Consider the following 25,153-nt stretch of genomic DNA (forward strand, 5'->3'; position numbering starts at 1 on the left):
GTGCAACAGTGATCAGTCTCTGGAAGAGGAGTTGTGGGTCAACCTGGACTTGCTCTCCATCAATCTTGACAGAAGACTTCATGCCGAGGGTGACAATTTGGTCTTTCCTCTTAAATGTGTACTCAGCAGGTGTTTTCCCATCCATAGATTTCAATATTTTGGCTCCTACAGCATGTGCTGTATCGATGTTGACGGTGGGGTGTGCATGAACTCCAGTGGCAATGTTCCTCAGACGTAGATCACGACTGAACGGATTCCATTCCTGTAAATACTGAAGAGCTGATAGTGTGTCCTTCCAGTCACGAGATTGTCTTGAATTGGTCATGTCCTTCTGCTCTCCAGTGTTGTAGTTCACACCTGTGAGCTCCTGCATTGCCTGGTTTATTTCTGCACAAGCAGGCATTGATAGTAGCCATACCCGCCGTTGTTGCTCTGTCATTCCTCGCCCTCGTGTGAGCCCCCCGCTGGTCTTCAAACTTCTCATCAGAACTTGTTCGATGATTAGGTCAGATGAAAGACCTGCCCACAGGCGATCACTTCATCGAACCACATGGAACCCCTCATCAAAATGTTGTGGGACATTGGGATGTTGAGTTTTGAGGTTGGACATCTGCTGCAGATACACCCTCACAGATTTGGCATGCAGGTTGTGGCCTGAAGCTGCCAGGTAAGGCAGCATTTCCTGAATGGCCTGCAGATGTAGTGCCCAGTTCCCAGTGCGCTCTGCCCGGATGTATTTGCGTAGAATGTCCAGCATGTCCATATACTGAACCCAGAGTGCTGAAGTTTTAGAAGATATCTTTGCAGACTCGGCATGCTTCTGAAAGTGGTCTTTGATTCGTTTCAAGACGTCAGACTTGCATACTTCTTCCACAGACTGGGGTTGGCAGAAGTGTGACGAGGGTTTTGTGACACTTCAGACATCAATAGCTCCAGCTCCTGAAAAGATGTTACGTATCATTAGGTGCAACTGCCAGGCTGAATGTAGTACCATGAGATGCACATGCAAGAAGCACAACTTTGAGTGCACTCTAGCTTGTGGAAACTGCAGGGGCTCTGGCTGCACAAACACTCCATGTGACAATGATGAGGATGATGACGACATTGTCGAGTTCTAACTTTAATACGCTTGATTTTTCTCAACATGTATAGTAAGTTTATAATGGATGTAGTTTCTGAGTTTAATGCGAATTTTCATTTTCATTTCGAAACCTTCGTCAGGCAGATGTGATTGCCCCGAGTGGAATTGTGAATTTTGTCATGTTTCAATGATTTACATAATTATATTGTATTGCCAAAGACTTGATTTCATCTTGTGTCTTCAACATTTCTTTCTTTTTTTTGTCCAGGAGCCAAAATCAGTATCAGGTAAAAAAAAATTTTCAGGACAAAAAATTGACATTTTGGACAAAAAAGCTTTAATTTTTTTTATTTTACCCTCAATACATTTCACTTTTTTATAATTATTCTTGTATATCAATATACTGACCATAACTAGAAACAATTAGAATGCAGAAAAACATATATTTACATTTTAAAATATCAATCTTTACAATTTTCTCATTTTCCCCGAAGCCAGGTGGCGGCCATATTAGATTTCCATGATTTCAGGACTCCCCCCCCCCCGCCCGGAGGATCCCTTAGGACTTTTTTCTGTCACTGAGGACATATCCAGGAATCAAAATCTGTTGAGTTTGCCTTTGTTGCAATTTGTGGGAGGTTGACCAAATATTTCTGCTAAAATGCCTGTACTATTGAGCTTGCCAACATCCAGCCGAGGCTGGCATGGTACCATTCTCCTGGATTTAAGGTGCAACTTTAGAGTTGCTACAACAAGCTGGTGGTCAGTATTAAGGAATAGAGCACTCCGGTAGATCCTGCCATTCTGGATTATCCTCCAGTTATTGTTCGGGAGAAAGTTGTTGCATTTCGCTTGTTATTTCCTGCCTCATGCTCTGGATTCGCTTACTTTTTTATCTTTACAGCCTCTGGACTATGGACATGTAAATTATGAAATGTACCTCCAACATAGCTTCCACTTCCTCCTTGATCACAACTTGCATAGCATATGGTGTTGCTTAACTCTGACTGGCTCATTTGTGGTGGTCTCAATCTTATGCTCCTCCAGGTTGATAGTAACTGGGATTCTGTTGAAGATTATTTTATACTTTTCCAACTCGTGTTTCCTCACAATAACCATCGTATTTATTTTTTGGAAAACTTCACGTAGGTGAATTCTGATGGATATAATTTGTCCATTAAAAGAAATCATGCGATTATCTTGGTCGGTTATCCTAAAATTTACTCTGTATATGGTTTTTCCTGACACGGGCAGATAAATCAGATTTTTGGGTTCCATAATGAATTTATAACCAATTGGGGTTGAGTATGTGCTGAATGAAAATATTGTATTTGTTCTTATTCCATCATTAGAAAGGCATCAATCAAATCACAGTGAATTAATACTGAATTTATGCCTGAGGATATTTGAATGACATTATAACTGTAAAACGTCCCATTACTTTCAATCTTTTTTGAGGAGAAACCCAATAACTCTCTATATGAATTATCAATTGTGAAATCAACCTTGTAGTTATTTAATAGTTGATTTTGAAGTATGCTTTTGAATATCTATAACAATATTTTTTGGTTCATCACCCTGTTCTTTCATAAGGCGAGCAATTTCGGAAGATATATGAGAAATCTCATATGCTCCGGGTGAAACTGTTATCGTTTTGTATCCACTTCCCGGATTATAAATAAACCTGTCATTTTTCTCAATGATATTAAATAAGGTATTATGTTTCCATGGACAATAAAGATGCCTCATATTCTTTTGTTGCGTCAAGTTGTAGTGGGAATGGGAGTGAAGATGTGTGGTCGCTTGTTGTGGAATTTAAACTAAGGATTGTGTTTCTCATCTTATTTAATATGGGATAAAATATCTTTGTATTGACATTTATTTATTATTTTCATGTTCATCAACTGGTCTAAAATGGCTGATGCTTCATTAAAACAATTGTTATTTCCAGCCTTCTTACTACCTAACAGCAATAACAATCTATCAACTAATTGTGATGGGTCATTTGGAAGAAAACTAACACCTGAACCAAGCCTACTTAAAGCCTGAATAATGTGTTTCTCCTTCTCATTCTTTCTACTTTTACCAGATAGACTAAGCCCCAGAATTAAGAGAGTCCAGCAGATCAATATATACTCTATCATCCTTATTTTTCATATCCAATGGTTTATCAAAATACTTTGATTCATCCCTCACAGTTGAACCTTGTTTTCCATCTTTTGGAAGAAGATACATTAATCTCGGAGTTAGTTTAACAGGAGTTTAACCTTAATTCATCATGAAATATCAATCCCTTTTCTTGAACAAGATGAAATATTGCTGGTTGTTCTGTTGGAATGAGTCCTACTTTGGTTTTTGAATCTGCTGAATATTCATTGTTTTGAAGAGCCTTCACAACATAATCAGGGGGTTGATTAATCTCTTCCAGTTGTTGAAATAATCCATCATCATATTCTAATTCTCCAACATGCTCTAATTCTTCCTCCGTAATTTGACTGAAATCTTTTAACATTTGAAGTTTTTTAGGAGTATATTCTATTATGGGAACTGTGAAAGCATCTATAATTTTTTCTTGGGAAGTTTTTAAAAGTGGTTTTAAAAATTTCTCTTGTTTTCTTTCAAATGCTTCTTCACCCGTTAGTTTCTGCCTGCTTTTCTTCTTCATGTCTTCCTGTTATTTTACAACTTTTGAAACCAACTCTTGATGCTCCTTAAATCTTTTTGCTCTTTCTTTCGCATCCATTTATTCATTGGAAAATATCATTCACTGAATTATAAAGGTCAACAGGGAAATTTTCCTTTTCTTCATCATTGAAGTAGATGTGTTCAAATAAATCCTTTTCTTTAAATATTTCATCAAATTCTTTATTAACATTAATACGAGTTGAAATTTCTTCTTCACGAAGACTTGTATCTCTGCTTTTCATACATTTGCATTGAGTTTCTTCATAAACATCAAAACCGAATGATAAAATCTTAACCCCATTACCACTCAGATGTTTAATAATTTGTCTCATTCCTTCTGGATTAGTTTCTAATATCCCAAGACCACCAGATTTTCGTTTCTTTACCTTACTATTACAATGTGAATATTTTGTTGTCCCAAGAGAAACCTCCTCAAATATTTGGCCTTCTATCCTCAATCGCATATGTTCCTCCACTGAAATATAGTAATAATCTTCACCTTCTACTTCTCCAGGTCTTATTGGTCTCGTTGTTGTTGAGACAATACGAACTTCATAGTGCTTTTAAAGCAAATTTGCAATATTCTCATTTGTACTATACAAGAACCTTGATTTATGAAATTTTTTTCCAGAAGCAGATTTACCCAAAAGATTTATAATAATAGTTGTTTATATATGTAATTGTTTATAAAACAAAAAATATATCCCTTAATATCTCATCTTGTTTCACAACAATATATTTATATTTTTCAGTCGTGTGCTTCATATAATCCCCAAATTCCTTTTTGCTACATAATGTAGAACAATTGTCTCTCCAAAAATTGTTTATATCTATTGAATTTAACTTGAATAAAATATAAGTATCAGCATTGTTTCTTATTGAGTGACAAGGGAAGTGAAAGAATGATTGACTTAGATAAATACCCTTCCAAGAAGAATGTCTCCCTCTTGTAAAACAGCTATCCATTACCGTTTGGTTTCTCTCATTAACACAATCATCAAAGATAACGCGGTTCTTTTTTGATTTATCCAAATCTTGGGGAGAATGTATGTCATCCGTATTATCACCAAGAATACAAGTTATCGGCTTTGAATTCTGTTTAGGCCTATATCTCTGTGTATCACAAAATAGTTGTATTATATCTTCAACGTAATCATTTAGTTTGTTTTGAAGTATAAATAAACCGATTATATCTTATTTTTGAAGACCAGCATTAAAACCTTGTGAGTACTTGATACTCTGGTTGAAAACTCGACTTTGTGAAAATTATTAAATTATCATAATCCAAAAAGTTGGGAGAAAGAGCATCTTTAAAAGTAAGCAGATTTTTCCACACCCGCTTGAACCAACTATGAGACATCTTAATGAATTTGGAAGATTTTTATGGTTGTTAAATTTTATCTTATTTTCCCAAATGGGTGAAAAAAAATCATTCATTTATATATTTGGAAAATATCCATTATTTTATTTATACAATATCTTGTGTTGATATTTCCCTGAAAATGACAATCGTTAATAATATAAATCATCAATCCATGAAACATGGTCATCATTTGTTCAGTCTCTTCTCTTGTAAGAAAAGGTGTATTATCACCCTCATACTTTACATTCATTTCTCAAATCAATCTTGTAAAATTGTAAGTCATTTTTGGTGTAAATCTCAAAGAATTATATTCCTTTTTAATTTTTTTTTATTATCATTAATTAGAAGATAATCACAGAACATACATTGTTTGTAGGCTTTTGACTCTGTTTAATACGCATCTTTCACACGAAGGACAATTCTCATATTTGTCATGTGGAGAAACAGGAAATTCAAGAGGCTCAAAATCTAGTAAATTATTCATATTTATAAAGTAAAACTTTTCTTCAAATAAAATTAATCTTCGGTATCATCTTTGGAACTTTCATTGGTGCTTTCACAATCATCTATAAAACTACTTTCATTACTATCGTTTGAACACAAACTCTCGGTATCATAACTGTTTTCTGTTGCAACAGAGATACTATCATCACTCTCATAATCTTCAAATCTTCAGTTGAATAACGACTCATATTTAATTTGTGGAAAAAAACATTACCATCAATATCTATATACTTTTTTTCATTAACAGATTCAAATACTACATTTTTTTATTTTAAAGGTAATTTTAAAATGGTCCTTAACTACTATTGAATGAAATGTCATTTCACCTGATATATTAACATCCTTCATTTCATGAGGATTTACATATTTTGGGTTGTTGAAAAAAAATACAAATTTCTTCTTGCATATTACAGATGGTCTTATCTTTTCTTTCCAAAGCTTCATCCATAAGGTTTTTCTTTTTTGATACTTTTTCTTGATTCATTGCTTTTTCTAGTTTTGAATATATTGCCAGAAGGAGAGGAGAAACTTTTGTTCGAGTTACTCTGATTGATGTTCTTCCAGATATATTAAAAGCCCTTCCACTGAAGGAAATTGAAGAACTCATATTCCTCACCATAATTGTTTTTATCCAATAGTTGTGATATTTATCTTTATTCAATTTTACATCCTCGACATATTTCTCTGTATCTTTTACAAATGAAGAGTTAGATTGAAACTTGTCTTTTGTGTCTTGATACATTCTATTTATGAAGTGAAAAAAGTTTGAGGATAAAACGGTTTTTTAGCACAGATTTACCTATAAGTTAAACGAAATTTTCATCAAGAAAATTTTATTTTAAGCAAAGTTTTATTATATAAATATGGTGAATACAACGTACTGCGATGTTTGTAATCATGAATATAAATGTTATTAAAAACACCTTCAAACCAACAAACACACATTCAATCTTTTCAGACAAATATCTCCACTTGACCAAGAAACAAAACAGTGTGATAGATGTGTAATGATATTCTTTAAAAAAATTATAATAAACACCTTCAATCACGCAAACACAAGAACAATGAAAAAAGGGAAGGTGCCACTAAATTCTCCATTGAAAACACTCATGGGGTATATAAAGGACATAAAAATTAGATTATTTCGCTTTCAAGACCCTGGACCATCTTCAGTCATGGAAGCTTTTGATGTGGTTAAACAAAGTATTGAAACTGTAATTAAAAACACATTAAGTGAAATGAAAACTTTGTAAGACAAGGTGATGAAACTCCTCCCTATTTGAGGACAACCCCTCACTTTATCTCATCATTTCAAGATTTTGTAAGATGTGATGTTTACGATGACCTCCAGAGACAAGAACAAGATGTTGATAACAATGTAGTAGGTCGTGGATTTGCAATTACAAAAATAATCTTTTTAGATATACACATCTTAAAATCAGATCCTCTTCAAGCTTCTTCTTGTATTGATTTACCAAAAGAGATAAAACTTAAGAAAGCGGTTGCTAGTATTCAAAACAAAGACAATAAATGTTTTCTATGGTTTGTTCTTGCTCACCTTCATCCTCCACAATGGAATCCTGAAAGGTTGAACATTATAAGAAATACAAGAATACATTAAATGTTAAAGATTTAAAGTTTCCAATGTCATTGAGAGGTATTCCGAAATTAGAGAAAATGAATAATATATCTTTTAAATTATATGCATTAACGGATACAAACAAAGTTCACATATTAAAAATTTCAAACAACTATAAAAATGATGAATCACACATTGACGTCTCCACTTTAATTCAAAGGAAAGATCACATTATGCTTTCATCAAAAATTTATCAAGATTAACCAAATCACAACTACACAAAACAAAATGTAAAACGTATCCTTGTAAGAGATGTCTCAACTCCTTTCATACAAAAGAACGATTAAATCAACATTCGAAATATTGTAGTAATCATAAATCAACCGTAATCAATTTACCAAAAGCAGGTTCAAACATATCATTCAAAGATTTTAACAAAATCTATAAAACATCCGTTTGTGATATATGCTGATTTTGAAAGTATCCTTCTTGAAAAGATAGATTCTGTTTCTCCAAATCCAAATAAATCATACACAAATAAATATCAAAAACATACTCCTTGTGGTTTCTGTTTTTATATCAAATCATATGTTGGTGATGAATACAAGTTAGAACTTTATAGAAGAGAAGATGCCTCAGAGGAGTTTGTAAGACGATTGGAAAAAGACTGCATAAGACAAAGAGAAATCGTGGATAAAACCGAAAAACCAATGTCACTAACAAAGGGAGAGAAAAAGGAATTTAGAAAGAACATTATCTGTCATATTTGTGAGGAGAAAATTGAGGGAGAGGTCAAAGTTCAGGATCATTGTCATCTTACTGGAAAATATAGAGGTCCAGCTCATTCCCGTTGTAATCTTAATTGCAAGCCTCCAAACTTTATTCCGGTCTTTCCTCACAACAACGCTCACGATGATACACATCTATTTATTAATGAACTTTCAAAGACATCTGGAGATATTTCTGCCATTCCTAGCAAAGATCACAAATACATCTCATTCACAAAAACAATTCATACATCCCCCATAACCCATATCAGATTTCTTGACACATACAAGTTTATGACAAGTCCATTATCTAACTTGGCATCAACTATTAAAAACTTACCGAATCTTAAATCACATTTCTCAAATCAAGAAGAGATTGATCTCGTATCACAAAAGGGAATATATCCATATGACGACATGGATTCATTTGAGAAGTTTAAAGAAACACAACTGCCTTCAAGGGAAAGTTTCTAAAGCAAGTTGAATAAAACTCATATTTCCGATAGAGATTATACACAAGCTAAAAATGTTTGGGAGAAGTTTTATATTAGGAATCTTGGAGAATATCTTGATTTGTATCTTAAAACTGATGTATTGTTATTGGCTGATGTGTTTGAATCTTTTAGAACAGTCTGTCATAATAAAATTTCTTATGGATTCGACCCCGCTCACTATTACATGGCCCCGGGTTTGGCTTGGAGTGCTATGTTAAAAATGACAAAACAGAATTTGAAATTAATCAGTGATATAGATATGCTTTTAATGATTGAGAAGGATAAAAGAGGAGGAATATCTCAAGTATGTTCCAAGAGATATGCCAAAGCAAATTACAAATATCTTCGTGATTATAATAAGAATGAGGACAACTCTTACCTGATGTATTATGATGCTAACAATTTGTATGGGTGGTCAATGTCTCAATCATTGCCTTATGGAAAACTTAAATGGGTTCAAGAAAAACATCATGAAAAAGTTTTACGAGACATTGTTGTCTCCTCTCACAAAGAATTGGATGAAGCTGAAGTTGGATACTATTTTGAGGTTGATATAAAATATCCAGAAAACTTCATCACAAACATAAAGACATACCTTATGCCCCTGATAAAGAAAGTCCAAGAAAAGAATGGTTAAGTGACTACAAACAGTCATTTAATATAAAAGGTGAATCTCCAGAAAAACTACTTACTACATTAAATGATAAAGAAAGTTATGTTTTGAATCAAAGGAACTTGAGACAATATTTATCTGCTGGGTTGAGAGTGAAGAAAATTAATCGGATTTTGAAATTTAAACAAAGTCATTGGTTAAAGAAGTATATTGATTTTAATACAAAAAGGAGAACAGAAGCAAAAACAGATTTGGGAGAAGGACTTTTATAAATTAATGAATAATGCTGTATTTGGAAAGACTATGGAAAATATTAGGAATCGACAAAACATAAGACTTGCTCCATCTTGGAAATAGGCTTCAAAGTTAATTAATAGACTAAGTTTTGAATGAGTGGAGGTGTTTTCAGAGAACTTTTGTGCTATTCATTTGAAAAAAAGAGAGTATTGAAATGGATAAACCTATTTATATAGGAACATCAATTCTTGACTTGTCAAAGTCGTTAATGTATGACTATTGCTATAATAATTTAAAGTCAAAGGATAAGGATAATGTGTCATTGTTATATTCGGATACAGATAGTTTTATATTAGAAATTAAGACAAGTGATGTATATTGAGGATATGATTGATAATATTAATATATGTGATACAAGTAATTATAAGCCAGGTGATGTGTTGTTTTCATCAAAGAATAAAAAGGGTTATTGGTAAGTTTTAAGATGAATTGGGTGGGAAGGTCATGAGTGAATTTATAGGATTGAGATCAAAGTCTTATGCTTTTACGAATATTGATAATAATAACATTGAAAGATGTGATCAGAAGCTAAAGGGAATAAAGAAAAATATAATCAAGCAAACAATAAACTTTAAACATTATTACAACTGTTTAACCTTAAAGAAGGAAGAGTACAGAAAAATGAATACAACAAGAAGTTATAAACATCAATTATATGCAGAAGAGATAAATAAGAAAGCTTTCGGAGCTTTTGATGATAAAAGATATATTTTAAAGAATGGAATTAATAGTCTCCCTTATGGTTATATGAAAAAGGGTTAAGATATTTGGTTGGGAATTTTAACAGGCTACCGCCGTCTTTTTACTGATTTATAAATGATGGAACCAAGCAATAACCAAAACAAAGAGTGGAGATGTAATCAGCCTTGGTATTTAAATGGGAAACATAAAGAATGTGAGAAATATCGAATAAGTCTTCTTGAAAAAATAACCGGGGTAAAAGTAGATAAAACAAATAAGCGGATAAATTTAATTACAAATAAGTTGGAGGATTTTTAAATATATATATATATATATATATATATATATATATATATATATATATATATATATATATATATATATATATATATATATATATCCTTGAATGGACTGAAAACCTTTATGGTTATGAATTGAACAATGGAAAAACAATTTACTCCAATCTAAAAATGATATGTGGCTCAGGAGGTAGCCAAATCAGAGCATTAAGAAAAGCTTATCATTTCATCTCTGCACAACAAAGACACTTAAACCAAGAACCAAGTTCCAACTTATTCTTTGTGAATATACTCGATGGAAATGAATGTTATTAGAAAATTAAGTTTTTCCCTAAGGTAGAACATGGACAAATATTCGTTGGTTCACTCTTTGAGTGGAATGAAAATATGAAAGGCAAGAAGTGCTTTCATCAGTCAGTCTCAATCTTTCATCGTCTCAATTCTACATTTGCTTGTATGGGAGGGAAGGGGATAGGTGTGGAGAAAATGTCTCAATTTTACATTTGCTTCTATGGAAGGGGGAGAAAATCAGTCTCAATTTTACATTTGCTTGTATGGGAGGGAAGGGGATAGGTGGGGAGAAAATCAGTCTCCTATTTTGGGCTTTTGGGGCTTGAGTCAGAAAGTTTTTTCCCTTTTTCCCCATTCATTTGAATGGGAGTCCCAGAAACCCCATTTATCGACTACTTGCAGCGTATTCGTTTTTATTATTTTGGGACATGTATGGAACTTTGAAATGTCACACTCAAGTATCCGTTGGTAATTTGTTTGAGGGGAATGACATCTTCATGCTTCACGATAGTCTGGCAACTCGGGATGAGTCTGGTGAAAAGGGAGGGGGTAGTGTTACGGTTCTGCCAAGCTGGTGCTCCCTCAAGGCAATGGCACACGACATATATCAGTCCCGAGACAGTTATTTCATTCGTGTCCATTGAGATAGCCCTTCCCTTATGTCTAGTGGGTTTATGGGACAGAATGCATTGCATGGGCTTTAGGTCGGTCTTCATTTCAATCGTTTATCTATTTTATTTACTTTCCTACACACATGAGCCTCTCCTTCACGCATGACTGCATGCAAGCATGTCATTAGCATATGCACGCAATTTTAAGGAGAGATGGCCAATGGACACTTCATGTTGAACCAACGGACACCATTCCCCAACTGACACTTCACTTCAACCTTCTCCAGTCTCAAACCACAATCATACTCTGCCTGTTCCACTCTCAAGCACCACCCCTGCCAAGGGATTGTAAAAGAGAGCTCTGTTCTCTGGCTCCTTCTTTTTCTTGGGGTCACGGAGTGGAACAGAGTAAACAGAGCTTGACGTTGCATGCGGAGTTTGACGGAGGGAAGGGAACAGAGTCCACCAGCAAGCGGGAGACACCAGACCAAGCGCCGCCTTAGCTCATTAAACACTTCACACAAAAAGACTTCTTTACACTCATGTTTGGCCTATCCTCTCACACGTTGTTTTCTTTGTTTCCAAAAACCACTGACCCACATCTTTACACCTTCGTCTTTGCACCTCATCTGCCAGTCACTGCACCCCTCATTTTGGACCTCCCTCCGACCATGCACAGTAGACACTTTCAGTTTTACTCCCCCAATCCCCCTCCTCAGCGATTGGGTTTGCACTGATCTGTCAACAGCACCCAGTAAACAAAGAGGTCACAAACACCTCGTACTTTCCATCTTTTTTTGCTCTCTAACCTTCCTTGTGGAATGATTCTGATGGCATCCGTCGTGTTAGTATAAGATAAGCCGGTGTGAATATGAGATCGGAAAAGCTCTGCCCTGTGTCTTCGTTTTGTAAATTCTTCCATTTATTTTGCCGTACCCTACAAATCTTTGCTTTCCCCTGCTGTACATGTTACTGTGTATTAAAACCTTTGCTTATTGCCTCACATGCCTTTCCTCACCCTCGCTTTGTAAATAAACATGCTTGTTTTAAATGTACCCAGTTTGTCGTGTATTTTCCTCCATTGTTCCAGCATAATCCACACACAGTGTTTTCTGGAAAGTTTTACCCCACCAATTGGCTCTTGTTCGTTGGTGCGGACTTGGCTGCTCCGCTTGGCTGCACCTGATATGGTAAGTTCCAAGCAAGTATGCATCGAGGGCGTGAGACTCCCCCTTGGTGCGGCCGTCCACAGGTAAGGTACCACACGAAGTCGTGAAACCTTGCCAGAATTGGCAGTACCAATCAGCGTTTGTGGTTGCTTAACAACCTGCTGGAGCGTGGAGTTCTCCATACCCGGTGGCCTCAGAACAGGGAGTTTGGAAGGAACTCGAGTGCTTCCCCTCATGGTGAGCCTCATGGTGAGCCTCAAGCCCCAGATCCGTAACAATATACTGCATGATATCTCAAAACGTGGATGGAATCGTTTGAAAATTAGTGCACAAGTTGGGTGTATGACAAGGATAAAAATTCTTCGATTTTGATGAAGATCCGGATCTGAATTTTGGGAGCATACGAGAAAATTGATCAAACGAGATTTTTAAAATTTTTTATAAGTGATTCTTCATCATTGAGAAATGGGGGCCAAAACGATATATAGCATGTTATCTCAAAACGTTGTGGATGGATGATGACAAAACTTGGTGAATGAGTTGGTTAGATGACTAGAACAAGCTCTTTAGGTTTTGGTTCAGGTCAGCAGATCCGGTCCATCAGTGGGATACAAAACGTAAACTGTTCAGCCTGGCATAGGTATGCTGTGTACCGAGTGCTGTTCGAGTTATTTCCACCACCAAAGATGAAGGTTATGTTTTCACCACTCTGCCTGTCTGTCTTTGTGCAGGATATCTCAAAAAGTTGTGGATGGAACCGGATGAAATTTGGTGGGCAGATTGGTTGTTTGACAAGGACGAATTGATTCGATTTTGGTGAAGATCCGAATCCAGATCTGGATACGAGAATTATTTAATATTTAAAGTGATTCTTCACCATTTGATGTCAGGTCAGGTTCGATCTGTTACCTGCTACAGGTACCATGTAAACCTGTACTAACCTGTTCCATGGTCGGGTTGTCGGCGACAAAACCGTCTCCCCCACCAGGTTTTCTGGTGAGGGGGGGTGTTTGGATATGGACACCCAGCAGGATTAAAAACAAAACCTGTCAAAGGGCGGAGGAGCTCCTTGTGAGCCAACGGCCATCCATATCTAGTGCCCAACTGTGTCTGCGGACGTCCTCCTGCAGTTGGGTTACTTCTTATTAGGAGGTTGGTGGCAGGATTTGCACTCCGGCCACCGTAAAACCCTTCATTCCGCAAAACGCAAAAACGCAAAAAAATCTGAAAACCCACTCCGTGGGAGTACCTCCTGTGCAGCTTCCCTTCGCAGGGCAGCTCACCGGATGACGGGATTGGGGCAAAGCCTTCGGGACCCCCAATCTTTGATGATAGGAGGGAAACCACGGGGTAACATCCCTGGGTCAGATTGCGGGAGAGTGTGTCGGAGTGGTGCTGAGGTGTCGTCCACCAGACGGCGGTCTCCTTGGGTTAACCTGAGGCGGTCCCTTCGGGTGGGTGCCTGGAATGTCCTATCCCGAAGAGAGGATCATCACCTGTCTCTGTCATCATCTGAGCTCAAGCGTTTGGACATCGGGATTGCAGCTCTCTCTGAGGTTCGGAGACCGGATTGCGGCGAGATAATGGTGGGTGGTTACACCTACTATTGGTCTGGTCGCTCTGATGCTTACCATACCCAAGGAGTTGCTGTAGCTGTGTCCAATAAGCTGACCCCAATGATAAGTGAGGTAACACCGGTCAACGAGCGTATTATGAGATTAAGGATTCGTCATTCCTTAGGTGTCATTTCCCTGGTCTCTGTTTATGCTCCGACTGAGGCGAGTGATCTCACCGTGAAGGATACATTCTACGCCACACTCGAGTCTGTGGTTCATCAGTGCCCCAGACGAGATACACTTCTAGTCCTGGGGGATTTCAATGCATCGACTGGAACTGATAGGGATGGTTATGAGGTGTGTGTTGGTCCCCAGGGGTCAGGAACTATGAACCAGAATAGCAATAAGTTCCTTGACTTTGCAAGAAGTCATGGACTTAGGGTGGCTGGTTCATGGTTTCAGCGCCCACAAGCTCATCGCTGGACTTGGTATTCCAACGCTGGCGGTGTGGCAAAGGAGATTGACCATGTCCTCATTGACGGTCGTTGGAGGATGATCCAGAACTGCAGGGTCTACCGGAGTGCTCAGTTCTTCAATACTGACCACAGGCTTGTTGTAGCAACTCTAAAGCTGCACCTTAAATCCTGGAGAATGGTATCATCCCAGCCAAGGCTGGATGTTGCCAAGCTCAGGGATGAGAGAGTAGCTGAGGAGTTTGCGAACAGGCTGAGTGGACACTTGGGGGGTCTGGGTGCTTTGGGGGGTCCTGAAGAGTTGTGGAGTGCCTTGAAGACCACCGTCCTTGATGTTGCCGGTGGATGTCTTGGAACTCAGCGCAGGGCAAAGAAGAATTTTGTCTCTCAAGGGACACTGGATACCATTGACCAGAGTCGCAGGGCCAGGCTGAATGGCAGAGCTGAGCTGTTCAGGGAGCTGAGGCATAAAACTGTACGTGCACTGAGGGTGGACAAGGAGGCCTATGTGCGAGGAATCTGTGAGGGGGTAGAGCATCACCTGTGGACAGGTGATTCTCGTCCCGCTTACAGGGGAATTCGCGCATTGCGTTCATCCAAGCCCATCCCTCGGAGCACTGCAGTTAGAGCAGAGAGTGGTAGGCTCTTGACAGAGGAGTCTGAAGTGAATGCCCGCTGGGCCGGTTACTTTGAGCGGTTGTACCAGGCTGATCCCCCAGCTGTCGAGTTGGACGTCAAGGGTGTTACAATCCCTGTTGCTGACCCTCAAATCAACTGTGGTCCACCTTCGCTTGTGGAAACACGGGCTGCGGTGAACCAGTTGAAACGGGGCAAAGCTCCAGGGATCTGTGGCATCCATGCCGAACTTCTCAAGGCTGGTGGAAATGCTGCACTCGTGTCGTTGCATGTAGTTTTGTGCTCTGCCTGGAACACAGGCATCATCCCAACTGACTGGAAGAGGGGCCTTGTTGTCCCTCTCTGGAAAGGGAAGGGTGATCGCCAAGACTGCAACAACTACCGAGGGGTGACGCTGCTCTCAGTGCCGGGCAAGGTCTTTGCTCGGATAATTCTTGATAGGGTTCGCCACCATCTGCTTGAGCACCAGCGTCCAGAGCAGTCAGGCTTTACACTAAAGAGGTCAACGATTGACCATATCCTTGCTCTTCGTGTCCTCACTGAACGCAGACGAGAGTTTCGGCACGGGCTGCTTGCAGCCTATGTTGATCTCTGTAAAGCGTTCGATTCAGTGAATCGTGATGTTCTCTGGAGGATTCTTGGTCTTCGTGGGGTGCCACCAAAACTGATTGATCTGATGTCTGAACTCTACTCTGGTACTGAGAGTGCTGTGAAGTGTGGTGGTACCACCTCTGACTTATTTCCAGTTGTTACTGGAGTTCGTCAGGGATGTGTGCTTGCCCCCACACTTTTCAGCACTTGTATGGACTGGATTTTAGGGAGGATGTCTGAGAGATCAAGTTGCGGTGCATCGTTTGGGAATGTCAAGATCTCGGACCTTGATTTTGCAGATGATGCAGTCATCTTTGTGGAGACTCTAGACATCCTTTTGGGGCCCCCGAGGTGCTGAATGAGGAGTCGGAGCCGCTGGGATTACGGGTTTCTTGGGTCAAAACGAAGATCCAGGCTTTCGGTGACATCTTGGATGCTGCTGTCCTGTCTGTGTCTGTTTGTGGTGAGGATGTTGAGGTCGTGGAGAGATTCACTTACCTTGGCAGTGATATTCATGTCTCTGCTGGCTGCGAGTCAGAGGTCAATAGACGTCTGGGTCGTGCCTGGGGAGTCATGGATTCACTGGATCATGGGGTGTGGCGCTGCCGGTACCTGTGCGGGAGGACGAAAGTCCGAGTCTTCAGGTCCTTGGTACTTCCAGTCTTGCTCTATGGGTGCGAGACTTGGACTCTGACCAAGGATCTGAGATGGACACTTAATTCCTTTGGTACCAGGTGTCTTCGGAGAATCCTTGGCTATCGCTGGTCGGATTTTGTGTCCAACGAGCGGTTGCTGAGAGAGACTCGGATGAGATTTGTTACCTGCATAGTCCGTGAGCGTCAGTTGCGGCTGTATGGACATGTGGCTCGTTTTCCTGACGCTGATCCTGCTCACCAGATTCTCTCAGCGAGGGAGTCTCATGAGTGGAGGAGGCCAGTGGGCCGACCACGTGCCTCATGGTTGCAGCAGGTTGACCATCATCTCAAGGAGATGGGGATGGGCCTGGCGTCTGCCTGGGGGATGGCCAGACGGAGGCCACTGGAGTACCGGCGGAAAGTGGGCGCAGCGACGCGCTGTTCTGGCACATGCTCCCATACCTGACCTGACCTTCACCATTGAGAGATGGGGCCAAAACGATATAGTACTGCATAGCATGGTATTTCAAAAATGTGTTGGGCCTGATATGTTCACGTGGATCAGGCATTACGGGCGGGGGCATGTGCTCATGCCCCACCGAGTGCCCTTCTTGTTGTTATTGGAATAGTTCTAATAGTCGTCAAAACTATGTTTGAGGTTGTTATTAAATTAGATATAGATTAAGAACTCTTTGATTCGCTTTATTTTCATTAAAAAATAATTTTTATCAAATTGATTCCTCAACCTACCGAGTACTGTGTTCTGTGTTTGGAAACCAACATTTGTGTTTGGCCGAAGTTTTGATAATTGTGGGAGATGCTCCGGCAGTGTTGTATTTAATAATGGAGAAAAATTCCATTGTTATAAAGGGGAGGGATGGGGTTCAGATGCACACAGGTGACCGGGTCAAGGTGTGTGGGGCCCGGGGGGGGTGGGGCGGGGAGGGAGGTGGTGGGAGGGAAATGGGTCAAATTTCCCAACATATGAACACATCATGGATGACCCCTTTCCAACTGGTACTGTGATGATTGAAAGTTCAGAGTTCTCCTTCAAAACCCCAAAAACTACAAGTAGTTAAATTTTTCTGAATTGAATAAGATTATTTTAAAATTAGTGAAAATTTTGACTCAACAAGGGTGATTACATTAATTATCTGTGTCCAAAATTGAAAATACAGCTGAACGGTCCAGGATCACTGTGAATGTCACCGTTTATTTAATTATAAGAAACGTTATTCTGCACAACCGATTGAACATTCACTGAAGTTGTCATATCCACTTTACTGTAGTTTCTTTCCTCATTGACAATGGAAACGGCTTTTAACCTCGTCCGCTGTACTGCACCATAAGTGAAGGGATACAGGATTTTAATGACCACAGTGGGCAGCCATTTATTGTCTTGCTGGACCTTTCTGCATCCGAAGCACAGTCTGGACCCTTACTCTAACATCTGTTGCCAGTTTTTATAGGCTGGAGGTTGTGCTCTCTGCCATTCCTTACATAGTGTATGCTTAGGTGGAGCAGTGAGCTAGTGATTGGAATCCCAACACCTTACACAGACCCCATAATTATCGGCTAAATTTGAGCAATGCGTGCACGGACACCTCAATCCACCAAACCTGCTCCCACATTTTGAGGCCCCAGAATACTCACCCATTCCAATGCGATACCTTGCAGAAAGGATTGTGTGCAGATGCTCTTCCATGGTATTTCATGTAATGCATGGTTCAATGAACTTTACTCATGCTTGCCTGGCCGCCCAACTACTCCCTCAACTCGGTTTAGCGTTTTCATCGGAGCAGAAATCTCAATGCTGCAATCTCGAGCTTAAAAACTGCAGTTGATTTGTCCATTTTCTAAAAGTAGCGCAGTGTCTCCTCATGACCTTATACTGCAAGTGATTTTGTACAATGTCCCCCCACGCCGCGCTCAATGAGCTTTATTGTAAGGAGAAATCATCGTGCTAAGCAGGTTTGTGACAAAAGAGTCAAATCTGTTTCAAATGTCAAAACAATCCGGAACAGAGAGATCTGCTCCTCTTAAGGTAATGTTTGAAAGTCTTTCAGATCAAAAGTCGGAATAGATATTAGCTGGAGCCTTCCTCTTTATGAGTACATTGAAGTTGAGTTGAGAATTGCTAGGATGGCTTAAATTATCCCGATGCAGGTGTCCACTTTGTGATGGGAATAGATCATGGAAAACTATTTTTATATGGACGAGAGGCCAACCAACTTCCGGGCCTTTTGTAAGGCCAGCCGCTGTGGGGGAGATTAAGTGGTTTTTCGGGTATTCGCCCTTCTTCAAAGCAAAAGTCTTTCAAAGGCTCTGCAAATGCCCTTGCATTGAAGAAGGGCTCACGGCCGAAACGTCGCTCCCTTCTCACGACAGTTATCTGAACTCTCAACATTCAGTTGAGAAAATTCCTTATCCTCATTCCTCATCCGAACTCCGTCAACTGCTCCATCTGGGATGTGATGGGATTCCAAATAACACAGGTATGGGAAATTTCACAACCGGAAATCGTTTTTTTTCAAAAGGGATTTCCGAATTTTCTCAATTTCCAGCACTTCTCATATGATAGTTACAAGTCAGAAAAAAACGTTTAAAAATGTAAAAACACGTTGGGATGGAATCGAAAAACAACCAAACAAGGTCGGAATGACACCATACGACGACAACACAAAAAGAGTAAGGTAATTTTTAACTCACCTGCAACGTAGTTCCATTCCGGGTAGCTTATGGGATGGCGTGTCGTCCATCCATCCTTTCATCTGTCTGTCCACAAACACTTGCAACTTCTTCTCTGAAATTACACATGCAATTCCGATGAAACTTGACCACAAACTTCATGACCCATGATGTACCAAAGTTTGTTCATGACATAAGAAAATTATGGCTCTTCGAGGGCATAAGGGCGGGGGGGGGGGTGGCCCCCCAATATATATATATATATATATATATATATATATATATATATATATATATATATATATATATATATATATATATATATATATATATTTGCTTTCTTCTCTGAAACAACACTCACTATTCTGATGAAACTTCACCACAACCTTCATCACCTGTGATGTACCAAAGTTTGTTCATTACAATGAAAAAAATTGGGGTCTAAGGAGTTCTATGGGGGTGGGGTGGGGGAAATTGCCCTCCAAAATATATAATTTCTTTCTTTTCTGAAACCAGACACAAAATTTTGATGAAATTTGACCATAACCTTTATCACCTGTGATGTACCAAAATTTGTTCACGAAATTGAAATAGAATCCACCGGAATTTGCTTTCTTCTCTGTTACATATTTTGTAGGTCATGCATGCCTACCAGTGGTTCCCTGGTTATCTTATCTTGCCGCTACCAGGTGAGCACCCAGGGGTATTGTCCCTATGTTCGTTTTTTAATGTCGTGAACAATCTTTGGTACATCACAGGTAATTAAGCTTATCATCAAGTTTCATTGGAATTGTGTGAGTAGTTGCTGAGAAGAAAGCAAATACCTCTTTTGAAATCTGAACATTCTCATGGTGGCTATTTTGGAAAACGGCTCCCATCGGCCGTTCCCCATCGTTTCGCGATGTGTGTGGAAGCTCATTTTAAAGATAATGTCCCAAGGTACCTAAATAGATCTTCAAACTTCATTCTCTGCAAAATAGTTCTGGGATCCCAGGAAGGTAACCCCACTATATTGGGGTTAAATAATCCGTGACTATGTGACAAATCAGCTCGTTCTGATGTAACGGTGACGGAGGCTGACATGGATGAGAGGTGTTGAGTTAATCTTGCATTAAATGTGTGTTTCCCAATCACACTTCATCTTTCAAGAGTGATTTAAATGCGCTTTTCTCAATCGGGCCCGTTACCGGATTATTAAAGCTAATTCACTCGTGCTTCATGGGGAGGTCCCGCAAGGGAGAGGGAGAGAGAGCCACACACACACACACACACACACACACACACACACACACACACACACACACACACACACACACCAAAACTGAGGTAACATATAGAGGTGAATCCCCCTATTTGGAATCACGATGTATATTATCTAATGTTATTCATTCACATGGGGATACGGCACAGACATGGCACAAGGTTCCTGAGACAGATTAGAGAATGTAATCTGAGCTGTGAATAATGATTTTATTTTTATTCTCAGAACCAACTTTCACCACACAGACGCTGGGACATGAGCGAGGATGAGGGAGTTAAGTGGACAGAGGCGAGAAATACATATTTTATGATCACAGTGTGGTCATTCTTGTTTTAATTTGCCTGGCAATCAAACAAAATTGAAAATCATTCCAAACAGGAAACTTACTGTTTTTAAGGACGTCATAAAGGACACAAACAACAGGCATGAAGAAATAATGTAACTTGTTGATCGGGTGATGTAATCGACAGAAAGACATCAATTTTGGTAAACTTCCGAAAAAAGTTGTATGTTTTTACAACCTTTAAACCCTTTATTGTATTTCAATTTAATGAGGTACTTGATGCATGACATCTTTCTTGTTTTTTTACTTACGAAATCTTTAGATTTCGTAAGTATATTGATGACTTCCGTCATCTGTTTGTGTGTTTGTTTGTGTGTTTGTTTGTTTGTGTGTTTGTTTGTTTGTGTGTTTGTTTGTAGGCACGATAACTCGAGAATGGAAGAAGCTACCAATGTCAAATTACACCACATCATTCAGGAGGGTGATGGCTAGTGCTGATTAGATTTTGGTCAAAATCGGTCAAAGGTCAAGGTCACAGTGAGGTCAAATATTCGATTTTTGATGGTTTGGTACAGAATCATCGTAGAAATTTCTGGTTTGCATCGCTATCTTCTCTCGACACAGCTTTTATTAGACAAGGTCAGAGGTCAAGTTGACGATTTCGTAAGTACCAGTCTATGACTGCTTGTTTGTTTGTGTGTTTGTGTGTTTGTTTGTGTGTTTGTGTGTTTGTTTGTAGGCACGATAACTTGAGAACGGAAGAAGCTACCAATGTCAAATTACACCACGTGATTCAGGAGGGTGATGGCGAGTGCTGATTAGATTTTCGTCAAAATCGGTCAAAGGTCAAGGTCACAGTGAGGTCAAACATAATTCCGTAAATTAATGTGGAGAAATGGAGTATTTTTGCTTCGCTCGACGTTACGAGTTCGTTTTAACTTCGATTTTAATTTTGTCTTCGGTTTTTGCGATCGCTTAGGACGCTTAAAACTCGGTTGTCGAAATTCTGGTAAAAATCGGATGTTTTGGTGACGTTTTAAGATTGTATAAAAAATATTTCACTCGCCGCATCACAGATCGCCACGTGGTGCAGCGCGCTCGAGCAGAGGCAGCGTTGAGTCACGTAATGGTTTTGCGTGTGCGTACTGATGGTGTTTTCGATAAATATGGTGTTTAAAAGTCATTTTTTATGCCAATAAAGGTTATCGTCGCATGCCTGACTCACTAAGCCATCGGATTATGTAAAGATTGTTGGTGGATGGCCGAATATTACGGTTTTGTGACTTTGATAAAATAATATCAAATAATTGCGTGGAGAAATGGAGATTTTTGCTTTGGTCGACGTTACGATTTTTGATGGTTTGGTACAGAATCATAGACCCCAACTTACAGAAACTTCTGGTTTGCGTCGCTACCTTCTCTGGAGACAGCTTTTATTAGACAAGGTCAGAGGTCAAGTTGACGATTTCGTAAGTACCAGTCTATGACTGCTTGTTTTTTTGTTTGTGTGCATGATATCTCAAAAAGTTGTGGACGGATTCAGATGAAATTTGGTGGGCCAGTCGGGTGTGTGACAAGGACAAATTGATTAAATTTTTGTGAAGATCTGGATTCGGATCCGCCACTAGAATTTTGAAAGTGATTCTTCACTATTGAGAGCTATTATGGGGCCAAAAACGATATATAGCACGACATCTCAAAAAGTTATGGACGGATTCGGACAAAACTTGGTGGGCACGTTCGGTGTGTGACAAGGACGAATTGATTTGAATTGGTTGAAGATCCGAATCGAGATTCGGATACGAGGATTTTTTAATTTCTCAAGTGATTCTTCACCATTGAGAGATGGAGCTTAAAACGATATATAGCATATTTGAAAATTTTATTTGGCCCAATATGTTCTACTGGATCAGGCATTATGTAGTGGAGGTATGCTCTCTGCCAAGTGCCCTTCTAGTTTGCAATGCATTTAGTAGTATCTCGAATGCAACCAACTTTGTTTGATACATAAACTTCAAACCTTTACATTATCCTGTTTTATACAGATAACATAATACAACTTAAAATATCCCATAATTCAAAACAGCAAACTAGCTTCTGAGCCTAACCTCATATATCCAAAACCATTTAGTTGGAGAGTTTCATATTCCAAGAAGGAAAGCACGATTGGGGAGGAGTGGAGGTTATTCTTCACCTCTTTGCAGTTTGAAGGACCCGATGTGATATCTTTATATTTCCTTAAATAATTATTTTGGCCAAATGTGGACGTTTCGCTATTACTCAAAATGTACTGTGTGTGTCCTTCACTCTACTCTGTATTCTGCTCTGCACAGCACACAATGCCTAGACATCAAGGCATTTGGCCTACTTACTGCTCATACATTTCCATACAGCTGTCTGAGGTCCATCTCCTGACTCCGGATGTATCTTGTGCTGATCCTTCGACAAACGAGCGGCACAGCATTTGTCCATGGCACGATCGAGTACCGGACCCCGAGTGTATAATTTGCATCAGCTTAAGGTTCCATAATTTGCATGAATTAGGGCCCAACGTTAGCACACCCCGTTTGAACAGAAATTACGGTTTGTGCACTTCATGTGCAGTCAAGCGCTCCAGTCGAAGCCACGAGAGGATACAGATAAGGGCATTAGGTGGAAACTCTTCCGAACATCTGCATGCAGAGATCCTGGGCTGAGGGTCGCGCCATTAATCCCTGAATCCTAGTCGAACATTGCCAGAAGCTGATAACATTTAATCTCGGTAACAAGGCAACACAAACCACTCATCTCATGATTGTATTTGGACAGATGTAAAACTTTATTAACAATACAATGGCAACCATTTGAGAGGCTATTGTGCAACAGAGCATTTTAAAATGATTCCACATTATACGGGATATATCAAATACAACAGTGTAAGAGTGTGTAAAGTTGATCTGTTAAACATCCATATGATTTAGGATTCCACATACAATGTGCTCAATTACTCACTGAACTGTTGAAGAATATTTTAATGTAAAAATACCAATTTACACTTACAAGTGTCGTTTAACCCTAGTCCTACCAACATATTTTACTACCTAATCTAAAGGGGATGTCACAGCTTGACGTTTTAGCCAGCATATGGCAGTGTCTCAAAATGTATGTAAAATGCTGGTGTACGCTGAACTATTGATGTTTTTTATGTTTTGGGCATATAATAACGTGTTGGACGTATGCATAACGTATTAGTAACGTACACAGAACGTTTTAATCACATATAGTTAACTTATACCAACGAATGCTGAGCGTGTTGTCGGCGTTCACAACCTATGCCCAACGATAGTCTAACTTATGCATAGCTCGCGGCAGCGTATCGCCGACGATCACGTGGCGTAGGCTATTAATAGGCTGCGGCTCGACGATTCAAATCATAACCGCACGAGACATCGAAGTGTGAAGCCGCTGTCACACCTTGACGTTTTAGCCAGCGTATGCGGAAGTATGAAAAATTTGCCGAACCTAGCTGGCACACGTCGAATACATTATGGGTAAGTTTTGTATACGTTAAGAGCATGCTGGCATACGTCGTAGTACGGTGGCATATGTCGTAGTACGGTGGCATACGTCATTGTACGCCGAGTACATCGAGAAATTTTCAGCATGTTGAAAATTTCTCGACGTACTCGACGTATGACACACATTCCACATATGCTGGCATAATTGTCGGCATGCGACGCGATCGTTGACACACGTCGACATACGTTACTTGTACGTTGCTCATAACTCGAAACACGTCAAGGTAATGGTTAGCGTCAGTGTTCCAGACTCCGTTTTTTTCTTTTCTTTTTTCTTTGGTATGACGGTTCTGATTTAAATCGTTGAGCGGCAGCCTTTTAATTATATTATATTATAACCGCACCAGAAATCGAAGTGTCAACATGACCGTCATACCGAAGAAAAAAATATATATAAAAAAACCAGGGAGTCTGAAACACTGACGCTAACCATTACATTGACGTGTTTCGACTTATGAGTAACTTACAAGTAACGTGTGGTCGACGTGTGTCAACGATCGCGTAACGTGCCTACAACTTATGGCCAGCATTATGCGGAATGTGTGAGTCATACGCTGGCATACGTCAGGAAATTTCAAGCATGGAAAATTTGTCTAACAGCTCGGTGAACTACGACGTATGCCAGCGTGCTACGACGTATGCCAGCGTGCTCTTAACGTATACAAACTTACCCATAACGTATTCGACGTGTGCCGGCATTTTAGCCCAATTTTGCATACGTCAGGTGTACGTTGGCTAAATCGTCAAGGTGTGACAGGGCCTTTACCAACTTGGGTCTTTTCGGACCCTAACTCAAAATCCACCCAATTTCACTAAATATTCCAAACTTTCACATCAATGACTAAACATGGTGTTTTATTGATAGTCAACAAATGTGATAATGATATTCTTAATTTTTTTTATGATAAACACCTTCAATCACGCAAACACAAGAACAATGAAGAAAGGGAAGGTGCCACTAAATTCTCCATTGAAAACACTGATAGGGCATTTAAAGGACATATAAAAATAAGACTGTTTCGCTTTCAAGACCCTGGAC

The 25,153-nt window shown here is 39.4% G+C and overlaps 1 long non-coding RNA gene across 2 annotated transcripts in view; it reads right to left on the reverse strand.

Annotated features, from left to right (window-relative positions):
• Positions 1-25,153, reverse strand: part of LOC147022451 (uncharacterized) — a 113,637-nt gene that overhangs the window by 38,547 nt on the left and 49,937 nt on the right. For both annotated transcript variants that reach the window (XR_015061256.1, XR_015061255.1), the window contains one exon: positions 19,035-19,128. This is a non-coding gene — a long non-coding RNA (uncharacterized LOC147022451). The remainder of the gene's footprint in view (positions 1-19,034; positions 19,129-25,153) is intronic.

This window comes from Eptatretus burgeri, chromosome 8 (assembly GCF_056783735.1).
Source record: "Eptatretus burgeri isolate ZD-2024b chromosome 8, Ebu_testis_v1, whole genome shotgun sequence".
In the NCBI taxonomy this organism is placed as follows: domain Eukaryota; kingdom Metazoa; phylum Chordata; class Myxini; order Myxiniformes; family Myxinidae; genus Eptatretus; species Eptatretus burgeri.